The sequence below is a fragment of the Aulonocara stuartgranti genome (assembly GCF_965226115.1).
Source record: "Aulonocara stuartgranti genome assembly, chromosome: 23".
NCBI classification, from domain to species: domain Eukaryota; kingdom Metazoa; phylum Chordata; class Actinopteri; order Cichliformes; family Cichlidae; genus Aulonocara; species Aulonocara stuartgranti.
The window spans coordinates 19,176,422-19,189,721 of record NC_138958.1 but is presented as its reverse complement, the minus strand read 5'-3'; positions in this window follow the sequence as shown (position 1 = coordinate 19,189,721).

Here is a 13,300-nt window from a genome sequence, read left to right as displayed (position 1 = left end):
AGCCAGGCAGTGGTTGATGTCAAAGGTCAAGCTGGTTGGGGCCCATCATGAGATCAGATTTTGGAGCCACAGCACGGACCATGAAACTACGTTGGAATGAGAGCTGTGCCAAAGGGGATTTCCAGAGGCTAACAGAGGAGATTGTGGACAACAGACGGGCACCTGAAGGATGAGGGGAGCGTGCCAAGCTCCATCGACAACGCAGAGGGAGTCTAAGGATGACATCATGATTCTGTGAAAGCACAGGAACCAGAAGCTATGGTGGTGATGACAGCAGTTACCTATGAACATCACCTAAAGCTGTGTCACTATACTGTGCATACGCGGGCACATTGAAGACTGCTGGGATCATAACGCCAGTAAGATAACTGGACCCAGCACCCTTTTCACAAAGGGGTTGATAGAGGCCAATTCAAGTGCTTCTGACCTTTTCAACTGCCTGCAAAATAACGGAGAGATCCTCCTGGATTTATCAGAGCCACTGCAAAGAGGTCGAGGTCCCAAGAAACCCCGGCACCCTCAAGACAGCACAATAGAGAAATCTCACACTTGGTTGTTTCAGTGGTGAGGGGGGAGTGCTGATTGAGCCCCCGTAGGGTAAGCTCGCACTTCAACCTCCAGCCTCTGATCAACTCTAGGGCAACCAAGTGCGAGGCGTGACGGACCTGTGTGCAACCATGGGAAGGTGGACCCTCTTGGTTACCTTGACTACGACGCTCACTTTTACAGGACCCCAGCTGGTGCCGGAAACAGCTGAACCAGGAGGAAGGCAGAAAAGATGGACACACGACAACTCTCACCTAAGAGATATGACGCAAGACCACATTCATCCGTGGATGAACAATGTCAGGTACCGTTATATCCACGACAGAACAAAAGCAGAATCGGCAAATACAGACTGTTATGTCTGTTCCCATCTACCTAGCACGGCAACATACCCCACAATATATATGTTCCTGGACTAACTCACAGGGAAGAACTACTCTATGATACTGGCAGAGAAAGGGGACTTCGTGTCCTCTTCAACAACACATGCTGCACTTACATACTGGACGATGTACACTCATTAAACGTGACTGACGCCCTGAGTGCTTTGAGACAGATCTAGCAGGCCCAAAAATCAGGACTATGTAAGTGATACAAGTGACTGGTTTTCTTGGCTATACACTGGCTCCTGGTTACAGGTGCTAAAAAGACTACTCATCGGAGTTGGGATATTTTCACTTTTATTTTGTGTCTTTGTAACGTGTATATTGCCATGCCTAAAACTTATGATTAACCGCGTAATATTTTCTACTGTTGCTGCATAAATAGCCATGACAAGTGATGATGATGATAATGACCCCGACCTGTTGGAACATGAAGACTTTGTGTGATTAATGACGATGTGATAGAAAATGTACAACAAGATGTTACAAACTGGTATCTCACTTAAAGTTTTACTGACAACAGGAGGGAATGTCAATGGAAAATTGTATTTAGTAGTCAGTATAATCTTTTAGTGATATAAGTTTGCATATGGTAGAATACTGCATGTAGTTTATTGTATTAGGAAATATTCAACCATGTATACCTAGAGGCATATAATTAATTGTGTGTGATCTCTAACAGGCTGCAGGCTTGGGGTGCATCCCAGGAATGCACCCCCACGTCTGGGAGCATGAGAGCTCATACCTTGTTTTATTGTTTTACGGCAGGATTAACGTAGCTATGTCTGTTTTAGTTTAAGTGCTTCTTTACATATAGATGAACTGCTGGACTTCCTCACCATGTTATCTAGGGTGGGGGAGACTACCCCCTTTCCTGACCAAGGATGTACCTTTTGTGCTCTCATGACCCTTTGATCAGCAGGACACACACACACACACACACACACACACACACACACACACCTACTGAAGTATAAATAAAGATTGGGGCAGTTTCTTAGCGCGAGTCTCAGTCTGGAGGCTGCCCTTGCTAGCAAGAAGTTCTGTGTGTTTCTCTTCTCTGAGTCTTTACTGAAGAAGTGTTTTAGAATATTTTCCCTAACAGTATTTATACTAGAGATGGCACGATACCACTTTTTTTATGTCCAATACCGATATCATAAATTTGGATATCTGCCGATACCGATATGAATCCGATATAGTGTGTTTTTTAATCAATAAAACTGTTTTTTTTAATATCTTGCTGCATTTTGTATAAGTTCATACTCACGTTTAAATAAACAACAACACTAAATCTATTCTGTTATACCTGTATGTAAAAAATACACTGCACCCAAAATATTTCATAGTTCAGAAATACATATCAATCTAATAAACTTAAACCTGCACCATCCTCCCCAAATTAAATTTGATGCCACACAGAAATATTAAGCAACCTAACTAATAGGGTTGCAAACTACCAGCAAAAAAAAAAAAAAAAAAAAAATAGGGAACCACCCCCCACCTCATGATGTTTAATTGACGTAATCAACTTAAATTTGATGCAGTGTGAAAAAAAATGCACAGAAATAAATTATTTTTCAAGAATAATTAAATAGATTCAACATCTTTCTTCTACAGAACTGCAGACTGCACAGACGGTGTCTTCCCAAAGGAAAAAGTACTATAGCTTACTAGGGTATATTAGACTTAACAGTTACTATATGCAGTAATGGACTTCTATACATTTTACATAAGATTAAAACTTTGAGTGTACGATTCAGATAATTATTTATTAAAAGCTAGGTATTTTAAACGAGAATAAGAAAGAAAAGTATGTCTTTGTGCCCCCTTTTCCCTGTTAATGCCCTATCGGCCCCCCTGGCTAAACTTTGCTAGATCCGCCCCTGCACAGTTACCAACCGTCAGCTAGTAGAAAAAGATCCTGGTGTAGAAAGTAATAATAAATAAATTCTAACAACAGCTTATCAAACTTAAACGTGCTGCTGGTTTCCTCTTTCTGGTGCAAAGTGGGCCAAAAACAAAGAAGAGAGACGGACTCGCAGCCGATCAGCTGATCATTAATCAGTTTCATGACTGAAGTAGCAGCAGGAGAGGGAGGGAGAGAGAAGAGGCAGTTGCTCCATATATCGGTTGTTAAACTTAACGTGGGAATGCTTTACAAAAATTCAGAGATGAACTTGCACACTTGCTTTAATTCTCTCTGGGATAACCTCCAGAGATGAAATGCCGGATTGGTAGCGAGGCTACAAATACACACAGCCGCTCTATCACGTGATGCATACTGCTCCGACGTGCTACGGTTATGAGCCGAGTTACGCCGTGTAGCAAGTTTTGTGAGGTGCTTTTTTGATATTTAATGGATCGGATTACATTTCTTATTTCTCTCTGATATCCGATCCAGTAAGTTACGTCAGTATCAGAACGATACCGATACGTAATATCAGATCGGTCCATCTCAAATTTATACATAAGCACTCATATATATTTAAATAATTAAAAAAAAAACATTTGTAGAATATAAACAGAGCATCTGCTTCTCTTTACAGCTCCTCACTCCACCAGGGCTGTTTGGCTCTTTCTGATAGTGTGCAAATGTGATATACGTACTGCGGCAGTCATACAGACAACTGGACGGTCCAAAAGTTGGCCGACCTATTACTGGCTGAGGTTTTAGTAGAGTTGTGGCTGAACCACATAAAAATATATCATTAATTTTAATCTCCCCAATCAATGATAATGTTATGTTGGAATGTTGTTAAAGAGGGTCAAAAATGCTTCAACCCAGTTTGTTTTGCAGATTCTGTATAGCAGCTTTAATATAGGGAGAACACAACTTCCAGATTGTGTGAAATCAGTTTTTTCTCTTTTTCAGTTTAACAGTTTCTGTTGTGCCTGTCACTGTTCCCTGTCTGTTTTCTTACCTGGATCTTCCTGACCTTGTACTTTCTCCTCATGTTCCCTCTTTCCTCTCTCCCTCTTTGGACTGACAATCATACACAAATAGATTGTATTCAATTAGATGAAAAATTACATTAATATGAAAAAAAAAATACTACTAAGATCACTAATGATAGTCCTCTCTCAGTGTACTTTCAACCAAAAGGCAAATAACCAAACCGCATAAACATCTAATAAAAGATATAAATATTGAAACACTGATCCAACATTATTCTTGATTCACGGATCATTTGATTTTACACTTTTACCTGAATGTGGCTCCTTTTTTTGAAAAAAACGTCCTTATATCCCTTATAAACATGGCTGTCTCGCTGTACACACACACACACACACACACACACACACACACACACACACACACACACACACAACAGGAGTTATAAGGTTAATGGGCATTCAGTCAGTTAGCTAGTTAGTATCCATTTCTAACAGGACAGTGGTAACAACAGTAGGCTACGTTTTAGATTTTTTAAATAGGCTGTATAAATTTCAATGGGAGCAACAGGACAATGAAATGTTGCTGAATTTACTACAGAACAGGACGGATTGTAGGGTAGCAAACATTGTCAGAAAACAAGTTTTCAACACAGCAGGTTACCTGGTGTAATGTTTTTCAGCTAAAAAGAAACATGGTCTGACTCCTACCAACTATATAAAGAGTAACTGAAGGTTAAATGCAGCTAATATGTCCTGTTTTAAGCCAGGCACTTACACCTCCGCTCTGCTGCGTCTCAGCCACCATCGCTCTGGCAGCAACGGTGCTAGAGCCAGAGTAGGGGAGAGGTGAACTGAAGCTAACCATTGTTTTAACCGTTGTTAAAATGTTATGTCTCAAACAAGTACAGTTTTTTTTTTTTTGCTTTTTATATTTTTAGAAGTGTGTCACACAAACAGCAAATATTGTCAAAAAAAAGTCAAAAAAGTAAGAAATCTTTGGGGGTGCTTTGATTCATTCAAAAATGGGCTAAAATCGCCCCTGGTTACCAATATTAAATTCAGATATTCTAGTCAGGATTTGGTCGATATCTGATCTAAATGTCAGATTTATGTAGAGCTGGGCGATATGAGATTTTTTCATATCACGATATGTTTTTTTCATTTCAGGCGATAACGATATCTATCACGATATAAGCCAAATAACTATATTTGTAAGATTTAAATGTGCCGTTGCTCACAAGTAAAATGTGAAATAATCAGCAGCTTGTTTTTATTTAAATATTTATTTCCCATAATAAGTTCAACAGGGTAGATGTACTTAAGGAACATGAGACTTTTTCAGATAAATAAAGGCAAATATTGTAAACTACACAAAAGGCAGCTGCTAAAGTGTTTAAGTTTCAAAATAGAACAAACAAAACAGACTAAATTGTCAATTCCACTTAGAAACAAAGTATTAATTCTAAAAATAAATCTTAGTTTGTTTTACAGAAGAACAGACAAAACTGACTAACTTTTGTCAGTATCAAATAAACTGAGAACTAAAAGGAAATTCTCAATCTCTCCTTGTTGTATAGCTTAGCTTTTCAAACAGTTTTAACAGTTACTTTAGTCTGACAAAAGCCGAATGACGAATTAGCGCTTCCAGTCAGAGACTGAGGCTACGTCCACACGTACACGGGTATTTTTGAAAACGGAGATTTTCCGTTTTCGTTTTAAAAAATAATCCCGTCCACACATAAAGGCAGAAATGAAGGAAAACGCTGCTATGAACATGCCAAAGCAGCAGGTGGCGCTAAATTCCTAACCGTGCAGAAATGTTGGTCAATCAGAAGTCTAGAAGCCTCGGTGGGAAAAAGTAAACAAAGCTGGGGCATAGAAGCAGAACAGAGTCGTATGTGTGGACGGACAGTAACTGTGTGTATATGTAAGCATTTAAACACTGCAGAGAGTAGAATTAACAGTAACAGTATTGTAGAAATTCATTTCACCGAAACAATAACGTGGCGCACAGTGTGACGCATGCACCAGTTTATTGTATTTCCAGACTTGCTTTCGGCACAATTTACAGTGCACGCTACTCTGTTTTTTGTCAGACTTGAAATAGCCGAAATACCTTCACACTACGGAACTTCTATGGCTCTTCCGTTCGACAACCTCTCCGGCATTGGAACCATCATCTGTTTTCTCTTCGGTCACGCTCGGTTGATTTTTCTAGTCGGCACACTCATTTCCTCCATTACGCGCTGGCTCCATTACCCGCTGGCTGCTTCCCAAACAAACACACGTGCGGCTTGGCACTTGTGCTGTACGTACCAAGTCACGCGACGTGATGCTGCGGCTGTGATTGGTTCGGCTCTGCGCTACTGAATTTGGATCGGCTGACCTTTTTTTTTTTTTTTTTTTTTAAGAGGACAAGAGTGGCGAGGTCTATCGCGATAGCTTAATTTCTCTATCGAGTAAAAGTTATATCGCGATACATATCGTTATCGTTCTATCGCCCAGCTCTAGATTTATGCATCCTCAGTTAAGAGTCTCGGTTTGTAGAGTACGCTTGGGGAGTGTGATCGTGTGTACAGCATCTCTTTATGTCTGTCTCCACGTTGGTTGAGTGTGGAGTAAGTGCATATGAGAGCATGAGGGTGGGAATGAATGTTTGTGTCTGTGTGTGCCTGTATGTCTGTGTCTATATGTCAGGTTGGGTATCAGACGCCACCTCTCTGGGGACACCTCAGGCCCTCCAAGGTTTGGAGGCCTATCTCCACCCACCACCACTTCCCCTGCCGGTGGCGGACTCCCTCAGGTGTCGGTGTGTTGGTGGTTCTTTGTGTCTGGGGGTGGGCGTCCAGGTACACACCGGCTCACTCCTTGGCGGCCGCTTATCGGGGCCTGGAGCCTGGGGCTCGCTCGGGCCCCTTCGGAGGTGGGGTGCCCCCGGCCTCTCGGCCTGGGGCTCGGTCACTCAGGCACAGCTGGGGGCCGGTGGAGCTCATGGGCGCGTCACTGCAACTCCCCCTGGCTTCTGCTGGGACTCTCCTCAGCTCTTACTGGAACAGTGGCGCGGCTGCCCCTCTGTTGGTCTTCCTTGGTCTCTTGTGTTCTGGGGGCCTCTGGATGTCTGGAGTTTTGATCTCCTCCATACCCGCTTCACCCCCCCCCCCCCACCACACACACACACACACACACTCCCTAGCAGATCGTTACATGGAGAAACCTTTGGAATACAAGCGCGCTGATCCACACAGGTATGCACACGGGTGTTCACTGCTCGTAGACCCAAATTACACCTTTCTTGGCTGCTACTTCGAAGCACATCTGTCCTGCGTGCTGCACAACAACATTGAATATTTAGTATTTACTGCTGTTTACACTTAGCTAGATTAATGCGATGGTGTTGTGTTTAGTATGTTGCTTTGTTTTTTTTTTGCTTGTTTTCTATTTTTCTCTCAACAGGTGATCCAGGAGATTTTTATTTTTTTTCTCCCCCCCTTTCTCACTGTCCCTCTCCCCTTCTGTTTTTCCTTTCCTTTCTCTTTCTTTCTCCCTTTCCTATCCCTCACTCATGTCTGTCCCGTCTGTAACATCTGAAAATAAAATATAATAAATAATAAAAACAAAGATCGACCAAATGGACCAATACGGCAATGCCACGAAGATCCATTTGGCAAAGTAAATCCATTGGGTATCCTTGTTGGTCTTCAGACAACAATTCTGATGGCTAAAGAACCAAATGGGACAGGCAAAAAAAAAAAAGTCTCAACTTTTCCACAAGGCGTGGTTGTGCTGTAAAGCTATAGCTTCCCACTCAGACCCAGACTTCCTGTAATGCATCATACAATCAGCATTTACAGCGAAAAGACAATTATGACAGAGTCAAGTATGTCTTAGTCTGCGTGTTCCATTCCCTGCTCTCTGTTCCAGGCATTCCAGCTTTCATGTACTTAGTTTTCCTGGTTCGAGTTTTATGTTAGTTTCCCCCCTGGTTATTTCCTTCATTTGGCTTATTTTTTTGTTTTTAGCCACAATAAACGCTCGCATTTCCTTAAAGTTCAGTACCACCTTTTTCTTCTGCTTTTGGGTCCGCACACCACAACTCCCATGTGATCTGTTATTGCAGATCGTGACAGGAAAGAGACGTAAAACTTTAATGAGAAACGAAAGCAAGAAGATCAGCAAAATAAGGGAACTGTTCCACTTGAAACACAGATTTCTTTGCAGTGCCATGCATAGTGAAGTAGCATGGTGGAATCACCCATTGAAGTATCTGAGATGAAACATTCACTGTGCATTACCTTTAAATAACTACTTCCTGTTGTCTTACCAGTTAGTGTTTCAGGCTGTTTCTTTTTTTTTTTCCAGCTTTAGGAAATATCCTGACCTGTTCACCTCAAGGATAAATTCACATATTTCAATGTAGAAACAGCTCTGAACTGTTTCAGCAACATTTCTGCTCATGACCAACAATTTTGACACCTTTAAAATGTGTTTTAAAAACTTCAAACATATCAGCTTTGTTATTAAGCTCACTGAAAACAAGAATCACATAAAAATGAGTTTGGGGTTATTTAAAATAGAGAGAAAAAAATATACACATTCCAAGACTTTTTTATTTTTTCAAAATGGATATAAATAAATCAAATTATTTGACATTTTTGATTCATGTTTTATCATGTGTGTTAGTGCCACTATTGTTTTCTTTCTACAACTATACATTTTATTTGCTTTTCATTGATGAAAAACTGAACTACAGACAAGAATCAGAAAACAAATGGTAAATGGCCTGTATTTTTATAGCGCTTTACTAGTCCCTAAGGACCCCAAAGCGCTTTACACATCTAGTCATCCACCCATTCACACACACATTCACACACTGGTGATGGCAAGCTACATTGTAGCCACAGCCACCCTGCGCCCCAGGGATAATGTTCATTAAATAAAAATAAATAAATAGATAAATCAGCAGGATATTTCAAAGAACTCACCAGCTTTGCCCTCAGTGCTGATTGCTGAGTGGAGTCAGGAGAATTGTTATCTGAGTGAGTTAGAAAGAGCTGTTACAACAGGGCTGTAACAGTTTCTCTGGTTTGTCTCTGGTTTACACTGTTAGGCAGCAGGAAAAAAACCCAGCATGCACCACAAGGAAGTACATGTTATTCTAGGACGTCAGCCTTTTTGTCACTTATCATTTCTGTGCTGTTTTTACGTATATTTGTATATTCTTGTATTCAAGCTAGCTTCTCCTTTTCTTTCTCTAAATGATATTGTGGTGGCAGATTTCTTTTCTCATATATTAATCACATATATATAATTATATCACATTAGTTACAGTAATATCACTTTCTCACTTTACCATAGTAAGAGCAGTCCTGTCACTAGTTTACATGCATGTGGAAAGTTAACACAGTGAGGTCATTGTAATGGGAGACATCAACAGATAGTGAGACTCTTTCTGCTTATCAGGGATGTAAATCCTTAGGTGAAGGCTAAGCAGAAAACAAGGTCATAATTCTCTCTGTGAGGGAGGAGGTATAGCCCCCCCGTGAGAGGGGCCAACATGTAAGAGTTTGTGATATGTTCTTTGTCTGTGTTGTAAAGGCGGTGTCCACAATTCAGAAATGGTCCTGGTGTTTCACTGCGATGTTCTCTCCACATTGCAATGTGTTTGTTTCACAAAGGTACATATCAGAGACAGAGAAAAATCTTACTGTAAGAGAAGAAATGTGTTTCTATTCATTACACAATATATGTTCACCAAGATTAATTAATAAGTGAGAGAAAACTAAGGAAGAAATATAGAGAAAAAGATAAAGTGATAACTAGACAGAGAAGTGTATAGAACAGAGAGGGATAGTCTGGATTAAAAACACTGCTCCGAAGCTTGGTTCAAAATACCAGGTCACATGACCACAATTGAACGAGGTTTTCGTGCCCCATATATATATTAAAACCTAACACTGTGCCAGCTTCTAGCTTTTCTGCCAGTGTGTAGAACAAAGTTGATGACACAGACATTTAGAAAACTTAAAAATCAACCAAACCAAGTTTGAGGGCTGTGAGGAAGGAACAAACCGACTGAGCTAAAAAAACAAACAAACATCTGTAAACCTGTGTGGTTATTACAGTGAACACAGCAGTCTGTTCTCTGTATGTTTGACTTTATCAATGGATTTATTGTGACTATCATGAATGTTAACAGAGGGAGGATGTTGCTGAAGCACACTGATCACTACAGTCACAGCTTGTTGTCTTTAGCAGTCCCAATATTTTTCTGGCCATGTTTTAGAATTTCTGTCATAATTACTGACAGTCTGATGTAATAAGTAGTTTTGTTTGGAGCTTTTGCCTGTCTGCATCATTGTTTCACAGAACAGCCTCTTCAAGTTGTACTGAAGGCCCTGTTCCAAATTGGCCAGCATGTATCACTGTGGAGATGGTTTCAGTGTCACGGCTGCCTTGGCAGACGTATGGAGTGGAGAGAAACAGGACCCAAGTGCAGACATTGATAACAAACTTAACTGTGAACACGCTTTTATTTGCAGCGGGGACAGGAAACAAACAAAAGCAGAGCATGAATAAAACCTAAACTAAATAAAACTTAAAGTGGGAGCACCTACAAATATAATACAAAAGAACAAAAACCTAGTGATGGCCCACTTGAAGCTGACGCTGCAGTGCGTGTGTCAAAAAAATCAACACACTGCTTCAGAAGCACTGTGTCGAAGCTTGATTCGTTTGGCCAGAGTCACGTGATCAGTGACGTCCGAAGCTTCATTTAGAGCGTGACTGCTTCGGTATCTGATTCAATGGTTTATAAGGAAATGAATCATTTGCAGGATTTGCGGAGTGTTTTGATGGTGACAGATAGCGAACCACTGATCATTCTACTGAGAGATTTGGAGCCAGCGAGGAATAGAGGAGGTTCTGTTGTGTGGGAGAATTTTGAGTTGATTTTCGTCAATCGGGTGGGTTTTCCAGCTTTGTGTTCTGGCTGTTTGCTTTTGTTTTGTGCGTGTTTATTTTATCTGAAAACGGGAAAAACTTAAAATGTCAAAAATATGATTTTCATAATATAAATATCATCAAATAACTTTAGAAAAACTTCCATTTGACTTGTTACATTTAATATTAAAAAATATATATTTTTTTATTTTTCAATTAATCTTAAAATGTTAGTCTGCCAAATGTGCAGCAATTGAATTTATTTATTCTCTTTAGCTGATAGTTTCTGTATAACTGCATCTCTACCAGTTTCTCTGCACTCCAGCCTCCTCTGGGCCATGTGAAGGGATTTTCCTTAATGCAGGAGAAATTATCTCAACGAAAAGGAACAGGTTCGGCCATCGCACAGTGGAACGAATTTTCTTCTTAAATAAAAATGAAAAAAGGGCTACTTTAAATGCATCATGTTTTTAATTTGCAAGTTCATAAGCATTTTCCATTTCACAATCAATTCTACCCCCAGGTCAGAAATATATATAGGAAAATTTCCCTAATATAATATTATTGATAAATACACCCATCTTGCGATTAATTGCATAAGTGCATGGAGGCAGGACCTCACAGCAGAAACATACTCCATAATGTGTTGTACATTATTATATATATATTATATGTAACGTGGTATTTTTCAATTATTGCATTTACCAACATCAAGAAGTGAAAAGCAAAGAAAGACCACGCCATGGTGCATATTTAAACAAGGAAAATTTGCTGGTCATAATTATTTATTAAACAAATAAACCACATTTTTTTAACCCCCCAAAATACACGTGCAAAGCAACACAACGGCGGCCCAATATCATACAGAATTCCACTCTGTAGAGTGAGCAATCATAATGAAGCAGTTGGTTTTATTTTGTGGATTCAAGCTGCTCTTTGTATTTTTGGCCACCAGATGTCACCAGAGAGGACTGTGTTGAAAAGCTTCGAGTAATGAACCGTTTTTCAATACAAGCTTCAGTGCTTCAGAAAGCTTCATTTGGCCATCACTACAAAAACCTGAACCTAGAAACCTGGGGTCCGTTCTTCGTACCTCACTAAGTAAGGCTACGTTCACACTGCAGGCGAAAGCGCATCAAATCCGATTTTTCTGACCCTATGCGACCCATATCCGATCATGCTATGACAGTGTGAACGGCGCAAATCCGATATTTTCAAATCCGATCTGGGTCACTTTCGTATGTGGTACTGAATCCGATACATATCCGATGTTTTAGAAAGCGACTGCTGTTTGAACGGTCATGTCGCATTAAATCCGTCTTTTACGTCACCGACACAAGACAGACGCCAATTATCAGCGCCGGAGAAGCGCCCGATAAGACATCGCGAACGCTTCCTGGCCATCCCGTGTAGATGTCAGTGAAACTGTTGGGAAGACAACGTTGGATAAACGTGAACATTTTATTTGTACTGTATAATCTGCAGATTCTGACAGAAATCTGCAGCTATCATTTGAAGCACCGCTCCTCTCTAAAACAGCAATAAGGATCATTATTAGGTTATTTACATTATTATGTAAATTGCAAAATAACTTAAAGCAAAAATTGGGAAACGTAAAGTCCGAAGCCTTTATATTAAGGGCCATCAGTCAAACAATACTGTTTGCTCTGGGTCTAAACAGAGCTCGTTGTGTGTGACAGCTTCTTTTGCGCATGCGGGCCGCTTTGAGCGTTCACACTAGAGCGCCTTTGCTGTCGCATTTTATTTGTAGTGTGAACACGCAGACAAAAAAATCGGATTTGATCAAAGAATCGGAATTGAGCATTAAGACCTGCAGTGTGAACGTAGCCTTAGTTAGCTGGATTTGATTGTTGACGATTTCGCGTGATCCTGGATCGTTCGGTTCTCCGAAGCTCATCCGGGACTTGCTGTCATAGCAACAGATCCGTAAGCGTAAACCTGCTCGGGAGCAGGTTTACTTTATGTAAACAGGATTAGATCGCGGCCACGCAGGTATGTCCGCTTCATGTATACAAAAGCAACAGCGATATTTTTCCACTGTTTTTCCATAAATAAATATTATCAATGTAACTAAAGATAATGCAGTATTTGATCCTTTTATTGATTTCACACAGATACATACAGGTCATTTCCTAAAAAAAGGGAAATGTACTATTAATCATTCTATTTCATGTATTTGATTATTTCAGATGTAATTCATATTTTAGAGTAGTAATAATAAATTACTTCGTGTAATCGAGATGAGAGACCACGGCTATAAAAGCGAAGGTGGATTTGGGAAGCCTGTCGCAGCCATGTCCTGTCCGTATACGCGAGCCACCCATTGCGGAAGGTGCAAGATTGATAAGGAGAGTTCTCAGAATTCAGCGTATATTGCGGGATAGACAGGATCCTTTAGCTCAGCGCGACAGTGTGCTCATAGAGAGATATTGATTTTCCGGTGAGGGTATTATTCACTTAACCAACTTGTTGACGAGGGGGTGCAGGACCACCACCTGTCTTTTTTTGCTCTG